Source organism: Lissotriton vulgaris, chromosome 8, assembly GCF_964263255.1.
Source record: "Lissotriton vulgaris chromosome 8, aLisVul1.2, whole genome shotgun sequence".
NCBI classification, from domain to species: domain Eukaryota; kingdom Metazoa; phylum Chordata; class Amphibia; order Caudata; family Salamandridae; genus Lissotriton; species Lissotriton vulgaris.
Genome location: NC_141696.1, coordinates 35154235 through 35166728, shown reverse-complemented (window position 1 = coordinate 35166728; position 12494 = coordinate 35154235). Strand labels below are relative to the sequence as shown.

The following is a 12494-nucleotide window of genomic DNA, read 5'->3' as shown; positions in this document are numbered from 1 at the left end:
CGCAGCACTCGTCGAGTGTGGAGGGGTGAGCTTTGGTGCAAGTGGAGCTCGGGGCTGGGGCTTCTCAAACCCCGGTGTACAGCTTCGAGGATCACTCGTGGACTGCACGGTCAGCGTCTCGTGGCCTTTTCAAGATGGCGTGCCCCACGCTTCCGGTCGCCTCCACGGGTCTCAGCTCTGCAGGGACTGTGGATCGGGCAGGGAGAAGGCAGGCAAGCTTGATCTCGTCGATCTTTGTCGCTTGAGTCCCGGCGGGGACTGCAACAAAGCAAGGGTCGAGGGCTGGATGGTACCTGTTTGCACAGGGTGGTCACTCCTTGACCACAAGGGAGATTCTTCAGTCTTCTCACGTCGTGTAGAAAGTCGAAGGGTCCAGAATTCGTTTCTTATGTTTCTTCAGGATGATCTGAGTTGCATTGGCACTGCTCCCCCTCTTATTCGAATCTGGGGGGTTGGACATCCTGCTAGGTCCCCTCCTATGGGTGGGACCCAGGAAGGGGGTGGTTACACCCCTCTCCTTTGATCCTGGCCGTGCTGGGACAGGGGCTGGGAGGCCCCAGAACCGGTTTGGCCGGATTATGCAAGGGGCAGCCTTGTGCTCCCCAGGCAGTGTCTGGTTTCTTTGAAACCTCCCTACTACAATCCACTATCTCCTGTCTGGGGTGGTTTGACACCGCCCTGCGACAGGAAACCCTTTGTCCAGGCCACCATATGCTGAGTTTCGGTCAGCAGCAGGAGGCCAGACCCGTGTCTGTGGCAGGGGCATCCATTTTGTGGATCTGAGGCTCATTTTAAATCAACCGCGTTTCAGTAAAGTAACATGTCTTATCCCTCTAGAAGGGTGGAATGCTACCCCCGTCGCCAGAACTGGCGAGGGGGTAGTATTCCAATTCGTATGACACCTTACACGACATGTTTTGATAAAGCCAAACCAAAGTTGCTATATAACCGCGAGGATTATAAGGCGCTTAAGAGTATATGGTATGGCATTATCCCGGATCAGCTTAGGGAGTTGTTCCCGACAGCTGCAGACAGGCTCAGCTCATGCCAGAGCTCCATCTCACATAAAACCACGCACTCTGCCTCCAGGATTGATGAGGCCTTCCATAGGAGTGGCTCACAGGCTATATATGTGTCCAGATATAGGTTTAGATATAGGTATACTATATCTAAGCAAGGGGTGATTACACCTACTTGCCCCAGCTGAGTGATCAGCCAGTTGTGTCAATTTAAGAACCAGCCAGGGGTGGCAAAAGCTATGCTTCAGCCCCTGGTAGGCCTTGGTGGCACCTATGCCCTGAGCACCTATAGTGCATGGTACAGGGGCTGACAAGGAGTCCATTTCCAATTGTGGTATGTACCTATAGCACATGTATTATAAATTTAGAGAGAGAACAGCAGGCTGGGGGTCTGATTAGCAGGCCCACAGCCTCAGTAAGTCGAAAACCAGTGAAGCAAAAAGCAAAAATTGGGGTGACCATAGGATAGCAGACCCTACTCTCCTACAATGGCCCACGTTGAGAAATCTTGCTGGGAGAAGGTCTAGTGCTTGTTTTTCTTGCTCGCATTCGCAACTTAATATTGGCAAGCTACGCATGAGAAAAACTCTGTCACGCTGCAGTTTACGGCAAAACTCCACAAACTTCGTCAACATAGTGGAGTTTACTGCCCGCCCCTAGTTCTGGGCCAATCCAGCCTCATCTCAGGAGAGTAAGCTGCCTGCCACGCCCCGTCCACTGTACACCAGTGGTGCATTGTGCAGACATAGATCTACTGAGATTGAAGATGTCTCATTGGGTGCTTCTTGTAACACTTCACAAAACAGAACAAGGACAATCAGCAACCTCTAAAAGTTCAGAAATACAATAAAAATATGTTTTCCCCAAAAATATAACCTATGTTTCTTAAAAAACGAAAGTAACACATTTTTTTTGTCACTGCACAATAGAAATGGTTCCAGCGCAGTTGCTTTCTGATCATGGAGTACTTACCATCGGCAGCCGTCTTTAATCTTTTTCACATTAGCTTTAAAAAGGCAGAAATGATTGAGAGGCCCCAAAGGATGGGAATCACCAAACTCCACCTTCCTCCCCCGATGCACAGCGGGGGCTGGGAGACCTTGTGTCCCTGCTGTGCAGTGTGCCTCTATTCCTCACTCTCTTCCCTGTCTCTTATCTGCTCTTTCTCTCTTCCAAGTTAACATTGTCCCCTCTTTGTTTACCTCTCTGTTGGGCTCTTATTTCCTCTCCTTCTCCTCCTTATCTCTATCTGGATATCTCTAACCCCTTCAGTTTTTTCTCTGATCCGTCTGTCTGTATTTCTCTCTCTGACAAATATATCTGAATCTTCCTACCTTTTCAGTAGTACTTTCCCATGCTATATTTTTGTACAGCATCTTAGATTGCTTGCTGCATCTCATTGTCTGTCTCATCCATCTGTCCATCCATTGGAGCACCCATCAAGACATCCGCCCAGTCTCCATCCATCCATCAGATCAACCTTTCATCCACTCATCCATTCATATGAAGCTAACACTTACCACCAAAATTCCACCAGAAGTCTATATTGTACCTCTGTTGCTTAGACAACAGTCATGAGATACTTCTACAGGGATTGTGGAGTGGGTACTGTATTTTTTTTTAAAATAGGAAGGCTGGAACTCTTTTGGTTCCCACGGTACACCGTAGGCCTGTGATGTATGCGTTGGCGAGATGAGTTGAAGCTTGCTTGGAATGTTGAGTTCTGACTTACAAGCAGCGGAATAAAGATGTGTACAGATGTGTACAACCACTCTCCATTTGTGACATGGTTACCGGAGGGTACCTGGGCTGGCACAATGCTACAGGAATCACTGAGGCCCCTTCAGTGTTTCTTGTGTGTCGGGGCAATGATTTTGTTGTAGCGCTGAGACCCAGAGTCCGTAAACTGCCAGCATGACATAAAATTATCCTATTACCAGAGGGGATGAACCTCTAGATCTGGAATATCTATATGACACTTTGGGAAGCCCCGAATATTATTTTTTTCCACTAAAGGGGTACGGCATTAAAATGTTTGAAGACACAGCCTTAGAGGATCCACCCAGTTAGACAGATGTCACTCTTTGATAGCAGGTAGTAAGCATGTGCACATATTTTTACACTCTACCCAACACCTCATGCTTACGAGTCCTACCACGCCTTCAAACCTCACGCCTGGCACCCAACCACTTAATAATAAAAGAAAACGGGTACCTTGGAGAAATATAGAGCTAAAAGGGATAAAACAACACATTTGAAAGCTGCAACGTGCCTGGCTCAAAACAAACACCAATCAAGACAAACTTCACCGACAGTAACCTAACAGATTATACAAGTCATGTATCAAAAGAGATTTTAAAAGATACTATGTCAGACAGAATTCAAAATGCTAAATGTGCAAATAAAGAATTCTCACTGAATTTTGTAAACTAATTTGCCTAGAAGAAGCTCACCCCCATTACTCAGGAGTTCACAGACAAACTGACAAATCATTACACAGCCAAGGCAGACACATTGGACTAATATTTAAAAGAAAGACAAACCACCAGCACCAACCTTTTTCCAAAACAACAATCCACGAATATTCGAACTCAGCCTTTTCATTCCTTCCAAAATATTTCACAAAATGAATTTATGGACCTGGTCAAAGCAATCACGCCTGTCGGCAGCCCTTCTGGCCCGTGTCCCCCGCAAACCTTCAAGAAAATTCTTCTAATAACCTCCGCTGCCTCATCAACAATTCCTTAACTATGAGAATATTTCCAGACGAACTAACAAAGGCATACATATGCCGTTTACTAAAGCAAACAAACCTGGACCCCCTGAACCCCGGCAACTACAGTTCCACTAAAAATGGACCTTTCCTGGGCAAACTGATAGAACAAGCAGCATTTGCCCAGATGTCATAATTCCTTGAAGATAATGCCATACTTCCAGATTTCCAAATGGGATTCCGTCCAGGAAGAGGCACAGAATCTGCCCTTGATGCCATCTGGAATGACCTGAAATACACATTTTTACGCAACAGGGATGCTGTACTACTTCTCTTGGACCATGACACTCTTGACACATAGACTCTATAAAGTCAGCATAGAGAGGACTGCTCTAGACTGGATCACATCCTACCTTCACAACAGAACTAATATCATCCTGATCCCCCATTTCTCTTCTAAACCGTACTTCACAAAAGCAGGGGTCACTCAAGGCTCTATCATCTCACCCATGCTTTTCAAAATCTACATGAAGTCATTATCAGCACTGATCAAACAGTTTCAAAAAATATACTTAACAACGGAACCTTCGCTCTTAAGTGGCACCTCGCCTCAAAATCCAACCATATAAAAACAAAAACATGGGTGGCATATCCTTCTCTGTTCAAGCAGCCAAACGACGAAACTCTTTACCCCCAAATATAAGAACAACAGAAGACCACCTTATCTTCAGAAGACTACTTATGAGTTGGCTCTTCCCCACATAACCACTACACTCAAACATAAATATACAGAATATCCCTCCGTACATAAGCATTTATTTGGACTATAGATGTGTACCTACATATGTGTACTGCTTTGAATAAACGTCTATAATAATTATGCCTTTAAAGATGTAGATATTTGTTAGTTCTGCTGAACAAATGTTGATATTACATTAGTAACACTGTATCATGTTCATCATGTTTATAAGTAACTGCATAAATAAGTAAATCTTTTATCATAACTATCTACAATTCTTTTACTGTTAAATTACAAAAAATAAAAATAAAAAATCATTTTAAGTACAGAAACACTGGAAAATCCGGATTTATTAAATGCAACTTTAATCTACATATATTACCATTTCTATATCTCTATACGGCCCATGTACTTATGTAATCCTTATATTTATTACATTGCTTCTAATTCAGCATATCAGATGCACCACCCTATATCACTTGCAATAAATCCTCTACATCCACTCTCTGACTCATCTCAAACCTCATTCGACTACTCTTTCCAATGCACTTCCCTATTCCTCACCCTATACATCTCTCAATATATCCTCTACCTCCATTATCTCATTCATCCCAAACCTCATACCACTACTATGATCCCCAAAATACCCCTGTTAGAACTGGGGGTCTCTATTTGGCAGAGGTAGGTACCACTGTCCAAATAGGGACCCTTGCTTCTAGTCAGGACAAGGAGATAACCCTCTCAGATAACCCCTGCTCGCCCTCAAGGTAGCTTGGCCGGAGCAGTCTAGGCTAACCAGAGGCAATGCGTTAAGTATTTGTACCAACACTCACAGTAACACAGTGAAAACACCACAAACTGATTCTACAACAGTTTAGGAAAATAAAGATATTTATTCTAAACTACACAAGACCAAAACGGCAGAAATCCAACATACACAATGCAAGGTTACGGTTTCAAATGAGTTCTTCAGGTTGTAATCAAAGTTCCACAGATGCGTGAAAAGTTCACAGTTGCGCCACGTTGACTCACAGTACCTTTTAGATGCAACAAAGTTCCACAAGCAGGAAGCTGGTGCGGTGGAAACAAGCGATGCGTTACTCCTGAGACCCTGGGGAGGCGATGCGACAGCCCCGCTGCAGCAGCGGGCGTGCGGCGACGAATCCGGTCTGTAAGGGGAGGAAGGCAGCTTGCGTAGATTCCGGTGCGTAGGTTCCGTGGGAAGTCTGTTCTCACAAAGGCACGATGCGCTGATCTCGTAGGGGCTGCGATGATCTCCGGGGCGACGATGCGCAGTCCAGCGGTGACCCTCTCTCTCGCAGCTCCTCGATGTGATGTTTTCTGCGACGATGTTCGCAGCGACGTGATGCGGTCCGCAAGCAAGCGGTGCGGTGATCTCACCCAGCGACAGGCTCTGCGACGACACTCGCAGCGATGTTCGATTCCCCTGCACCGGCCTGGTGCGTCTCGCAAACGAAGGGTGCGACGGTCTCGGCAGCGATGTCAGGTGCTGCGCCGATCTCGACCCTCGTAGCGGCGGGGACTTCTCGCACTGTCGGGGTTGCGCTCCACCAGCGAGCGATGCGACACTTTTCAGCTTCACAAGTTTCTCAGCTTAGTCTCAAGCTTCCCAGCTCAGGTTCCACTTCTAGAGGCCCCACAACTGGATCAAGCACTCTACGAAGGACAGAACTCTCTCAGCAGAGTTCGGGGAGACTGGGGGGTGAAGTCCTTTTGTTCCTGGGACTTCGGAAACAGGGAGCCAGCTCTTCTCAGGCCCTTGGAGATTCCTTACAAGACAGGGGACACAGCTCACAGCAAAGTCCTTCCCCTCTCCTTGGCAGCAAAGCAACAGCAGGTCAGTCCAGCAGAGCAACAGCAGGACAGTCTTCCTTCTTCACGACAGCTTTCTCCTTGGCAGAGGTTCCTTCTTGATTTCCAGGATGATCTAATTTTCTGTTGTCAGGGGTCCTGTACTTATACCCCTAAAGTCTTTGTTCTCTCAGTGCATGTGGGCCCTGAGCCCGGTCTGAACCAGTTCTGGGTGGATCCTGAGCACCTTGACGTGCTGGCTGCATCTTTCCTTTCAGAGTGAGGGGCAGAGTCCTCCGCCGCCCAGCAGGAGGTGGAGCCAGCATTGTGGCAGGCAGGCACAGCCCTATTCAGCCCAGGTGCTAACTCCTCCCACCACTCAGGTAGCAATCGCTCCACTCAGCCTAGTGCTGACTCATCCAGCCTCTGGGGGTATTCCCCAGCCCCTGTCACTCACAAACCAGACAGTCAATACACAAACCTTTCCAGGCACGCAGAAGGGTCAGACAAGAGAACAGCAACTTTCTAAAAGTGCTGTCCTCAAACACAGGATCTAAAAACCACCTTTCCTAAAAGATGCGTTATTAAATTCTGAGTTCAGGGATACTAAATACTTATGTCCCATCTTGCTCCTATGGGAAGAAATGCCGTAACCACTGTAGCCGGCATCCCCCATGTTAACCTATGGAGCAAGATAGCCTTACAATAGTGAAAAACGAAAATGGCTGTAATTCACTACCAGAGCATGTCACCTGCACTAGTACATGCTCTACCTTTCACATACACGGCACCCTGCCCAGGGGGGTACCTTGGGCCTTCCATAGGGGTGACTGATGTGCACGAAAAGGGAAGGGTTCGGCCTGGTCAGCGGGGACGCCGACCAGGAGGACATGGCAGTTCTAAACTGCCCGTAGGCGCTGCAGTGGCAGGCCCGAGACACCATTTTAGGGCTACTCCTGTGGGTGGCACAATCAGTGCTGCAGGCCCACTAGTAGCATTCGTCATCACCGGCCCTGGCACACCCTGTGCACTTTACTAGGGACTTCGTGGTGATACAAATATGCCAAACATGGATATCCAATCATGATAACAATTTACATAGGGAGCACTTACACTCTGGCACTGATCAGCAGTGGCAGAGTGTCCAAAGCATCTAAACCAGCAAAAACGAATCCAGCACAGCATCAAAAATACAGGAGGCCGAGGCAAAAAGATAAGGGTAATCACGCCAAAAGATGTCAGGTCTAACAACCCCTTTCTAGACTCTTCCCTCCATTAGCCCCCTTGCATCATCTCATACCTCTTTTACTATTCAGATCTACAAAACAAGCCTTTCTAAACCCTTCCCTCTTACTTTTTCCCTCCACCTTCCCTTTACTCAATCCAAACCCACTCTTACTGCTGTGAACTCCCCCAAAAAATAGACCCTTCCCTCTTTTATCACTCTATTATTCCTTTTCAATCCAAATAACAGACTAACATGTCCACCGCTGAAATCAAATTAATTTCATATCTCCCTAAACTAATTCAACACTAATCTTTTTTGGGTTCCAGAGTAGCGTGCTACCCGCCCAAAAGTGCCCAAAAACCTCATCAGGGGTAGCAAGTGCTATATAAATGTAATCCCTTCCTTCTTCCATCCCTCCACTATCCTTTGCAATCCAAATAACAGACTAACATATCCACCGCTCAAATAATTTATTATTTCCCTAGATTAATTTACCACTAATCCTTTTTTGGTTTCACAGAAAAAGCACTTTAATGCCTCATCAGGGCTAGTAAACACTATATAAATGCAATTACCATACAATTTGCCACACACAGCTCTCTGTGTCTTCACACACAGGGTGGTCAAACAACTGACACAGAAACCCCCTCCCTGTGCCTGGACGCACTGAGTGGGGTCACATACTTCACACACACACACATACTCTCTCTGTACCTGCACACACCTGGATGGTCACCCATCTGGCATAAACACTGCGTGTCTCCACACACAGGGCCACTCTCCTGGCACACAAATGCCATTCCTGAGTCTCCATACAGTAGGAGCAGGGTGGCACCTAGCACACAAATTCCCTCTCTATGCCTCCATACATTGGGAGGTCACACATGTGGCACAGATAACCCCCCGTGTCTGTAGGCATAAGGGGGGGTTACCAAAATGGTTGGCACAGAAATCCTCTCCCTGCATCTGCACATACTGGAGGTTCACACAGCTGAAACACACTCATGTTCCCTATGTCTGCACACATTGGGAGGGGAGGCACATACCTGGCACAGAACTCCCCTCTCTGTGTCTGACCACACTAGAGGAAAGGGAACACACCTGGCACATAAATCCCCTCCCTATGTCTGTACACACTGGGGGAGGGGGGTCACACACCTGGCACACACATACTTTCCCTATGTCTGCACACATTGGGGGTCACACACCTGGCACACACACAGTGTCTGCACAATCTGGGGGGGTCAGACACCTGGCACACATTCCCTGTGTCTGCATGCAGTAGGAGGGGGCACACACCTGGCACACATACACGTTCCCTATGTCTGCACACACTGGGGGGCACACTCCTGCCACACATACACATTTTCCGATGTCTGCACATACTGGGGGCACACACTTGGCACACATACACTCCTTCGCAGGGACTGCACACACTGGGGTAGCACACACTTGGCACACACACACACACGCACACACACAAACACATGCACACACACACCTTCCCTGTGTCTTCACACACTGGGGGAGCACACACTTGGCACATACACACCATCCCTGTGTCTGCACACATTGTGGGCACACACTTGGCACACCCACACCTTCCCTGTGTCTGCACACACTGGGGGGTCACACACCTGGCACACACAAACACACACACACACCTTCCCAGTGTCTGCACACACATGGTGGCACACACATACCTTCCCTTTGTGTCTGCACACCGTGGTGGAGCACACCCTTGGAACACACACACCTTCCCCGTGTCTGCACACACTGGGGGGGGGTCACACACCTGGCACACACACACACCTTCCCAGTGTATGCACACACTTAGTGGCACCCATATGGCACACACACAACTCTCCTATGTGTCTGCACACACTGGGGGAGCACACACACACACACCTTCCCTGTGTCTGCACACACTGGGGGAGCACACACTTGGCACACACACACACACCTTCCCTGTGTCTGCACACACTGGGGAGCACACACTTGGCACATACACACCTTCCTCGTGTCTGCACACACTGGGGTGACACACTTGGCACATACACACCTTCCCTGTGTCTGCACACACTGGGGGATCACACACCTGGCACACACAAACCTTCCCATTGTGTCTGCACACACTGGGGGAGCACCCAGTTGGCACACACACACACCTTCCCTGTGTCTGCACACACTGGGGGAGCACACACTTGGCACATACACACCTTCCCTGTGTCTGCATACACTGGGGGAGCACACACGTGGCACTCACACACACCTTCCGTGTGTCTGCACACACTGGGGGCACACACACACCTTCCCTGTGTCTGTACACACTGGGGGGGGGTCACACACCTGGCACGCACACACACACCATCCCAGTGTCTGCACACACTTGGTGGCACACACATGGCACACACACACACCTTCCCTATGTGTCTGAACATACTGGGGGAGCATACACTTGGCACACACACACACCTTCCCTATGACTGCACACACTGGGGGAGCACACACTTGGCACACACACACACCTTCCCTTTGTCTGCACACACTGGGAAGGGAGTCACACACCTGGCACACACACATATGGCACACACACACCTTCCCTTTGTGTCTGCACACACTGGGGGAGCACACAGTTGGCACACACACACACACCTTCCCTGTGTCTGCACACACTGGGGAGCACACACTTGGCACTCACACACACCTTCCCTGTGTCTGCACACACTGGGGGCACACACTTGGCACACACACACCTTCCCTGTGTCTGCACACACTGGGGGCACACACTTGGCACACACACGCCTTCCCTGTGTCTGCACATACTGGGGGTGGTCACACACCTGGCACGCCCACATCCACCTTCCCAGTGTCTGCACATACTTGGTGGCATACACATGGCACACACACACACCTTCCCTATGTCTGCACTCACTGGGGGGGGGGGGTCACGCGCCTGGCACACACACATAAACCTTCCCTTTGTGTCTGCGCACACTGGGGAAGCACACAGTTGGCACACACATACCTCCCCTGTGTCCGCACTCACTGGGGGGGGGGGGTCACGCACCTGGCACACACACACACCTTCCCTTTGTGTCTGCGCACACTGGGGAAGCACACAGTTGGCACACACACACACCTTCCATATCTGCACCTGTCCTGGCACAGAACCCCCCCTTGTGCCTGCAGGGCGGAGAGTGCACAGACTGGGAGGGGTGCACACGCCTGGCACAGACTGTAGGTCACGTTGTGTACAGAAGCCAGAACCAGTGCCATGCACCTGGCAGGGGGCCCACCCCTGTCCCGCGTGCCTCAGGTCACACAGAACAGTCTGGAGCGTGGAGGTCACTCAGCCCCCGCCCCCCCCCCCCCCCTTTTTACAGGCCAGGAATAGGCTCTGCAGATCTGAAATAAGCGTCCCTTCTGGTTAGACATAGGTTCACTCACAGTGCGTGTGCAGAAGCAGCGCCTGGTGCGGCGGGCAGGGCTTCAGGCCTCCTCTGGGCCCCTCGGTCTGCGCCTCCTCGGCCTCAGCTCTTGGGTGTGGAGAGTGAAGGGACAGGGGCGCAGTGCTGGCAGTGTGAAGAGGGCGCGCTGCGGATAGTGCTGCGCGGCGCGGAGAGGCGCTACAGAGTTAACAGTGCGGGGTGCAGGCTGGCAGCTGCTGGGAGTGCAGTGGTGGACAGGGTGGAGCAGGCAGGCTTTAACAGGAGGAGACCGAGATGTTATCTGCGGATGGGGGTGGGGGCTGCATGCTTCATCACGGTCCGCCTAAATTGGGCTGAAAATATTTTCCTAGGAAAGGAGAATGAGGAAGTTAGACTGGGCGAAAGAATAGAATAACTTGTTTGACAGCCCCTGACCCCTGCGCGGCCTCTTCTTACATATAAATGTACATTCCAGTGACGAGGAACCCGCATGTGGGGGCGCTCACGACAACAACCAGCCCCCTCTCTCCCCCTCGTGTCCGGTTTTTGTTGTTGTTGTCTGTATGAGGGACAGTTTTATGGTCTTTAATTTCAGGGGAATCAACGGTAAATAAACATTGCCCATGTTTATTTACCGTTGATTCCCCTGAAATTAAAGAAACATTGACTGCAGAAGGCCGCATGTATGCAGTCGTGCACATGATAAAAACCCTTGTAATGCGTGTCTTTACATGTTTAAAACTCCCCCAATTTGCAAATTGGACATGCTGGGCTTCTGCCTGCCTTTTCTTAATGGAGCGCGGCAGTTTGTGTGCCTTTTTGAACGTTTTCATGTTCAATGCAGCCCCCTCTGTAAGCAAGTGGGGGCTGCAATGGGCATGGACACTTTAAAAAAGGCACACAAACTGCGGCACTCTATTAACAAAAGGCACGCAGTCACCCTAACAGCACGACGTGTGCTTTCACAATCACTGGTATGTATTCGATAATGTGAAAGCACGCGTGGTGCTGTTGGGCTTGCTGCCTGCGCAGCAGTGTGTGTGCCTGTGGTTTGATGTAAGGCACCTCGACCCTCGCCAGTGGATTGAGTAGGACTATACATGAACGAATAGTGGAACTTAAATTATTTCAACGCCGCCCCAGGGGAAGTAAGCTCTATATAAATGCAATTTGCTCTGTGCAAATACTGGGAAAGACCAACACATCTGGCATTCTTCCAGTGCATGCATTCCTCCTAACCAGGGACTGATGGCAGTGAAAAGCGGCCTCCCTTAAGTAAGTGTGCAGAGCACGCAAGGTGTGCGCCTTTGTTTCCCCTCTGCTTCATTTGCATCAGGTGTGAGGCTCCTGCCTGCTCACAGCCAAGAGACTCCAACAAAAGGAGGCCCGATGACCCCTTAAATTACGCCTTTGTCATGGGCCCAGCAGGAGTCCAAAATAAGAGAGCCCCGCCCCGCCTGCACGCTGTTGCTTGTTGCAGATGGAAAGCAGACAAGTCGCAGGTGTTGCTGAAAGTGTCCCCGTGTTTGAAATTACACCAGGACAAGTTCAG

General features: G+C 49.6%; 1 protein-coding gene across 1 annotated transcript in view; it reads right to left on the bottom strand.

Annotated features, from left to right (window-relative positions):
- The window catches only part of LOC147693325 (TRPM8 channel-associated factor homolog), a 162126-nt gene extending 150881 nt beyond the window's left edge, over positions 1-11245 (bottom strand). Inside the window, exon 1 of the mRNA XM_086933671.1 lies at positions 10962-11245. The gene's annotated coding sequence lies outside the window, so the exon portion shown is untranslated. The remainder of the gene's footprint in view (positions 1-10961) is intronic.
- Positions 11246-12494: the final 1249 nt, after the last annotated feature.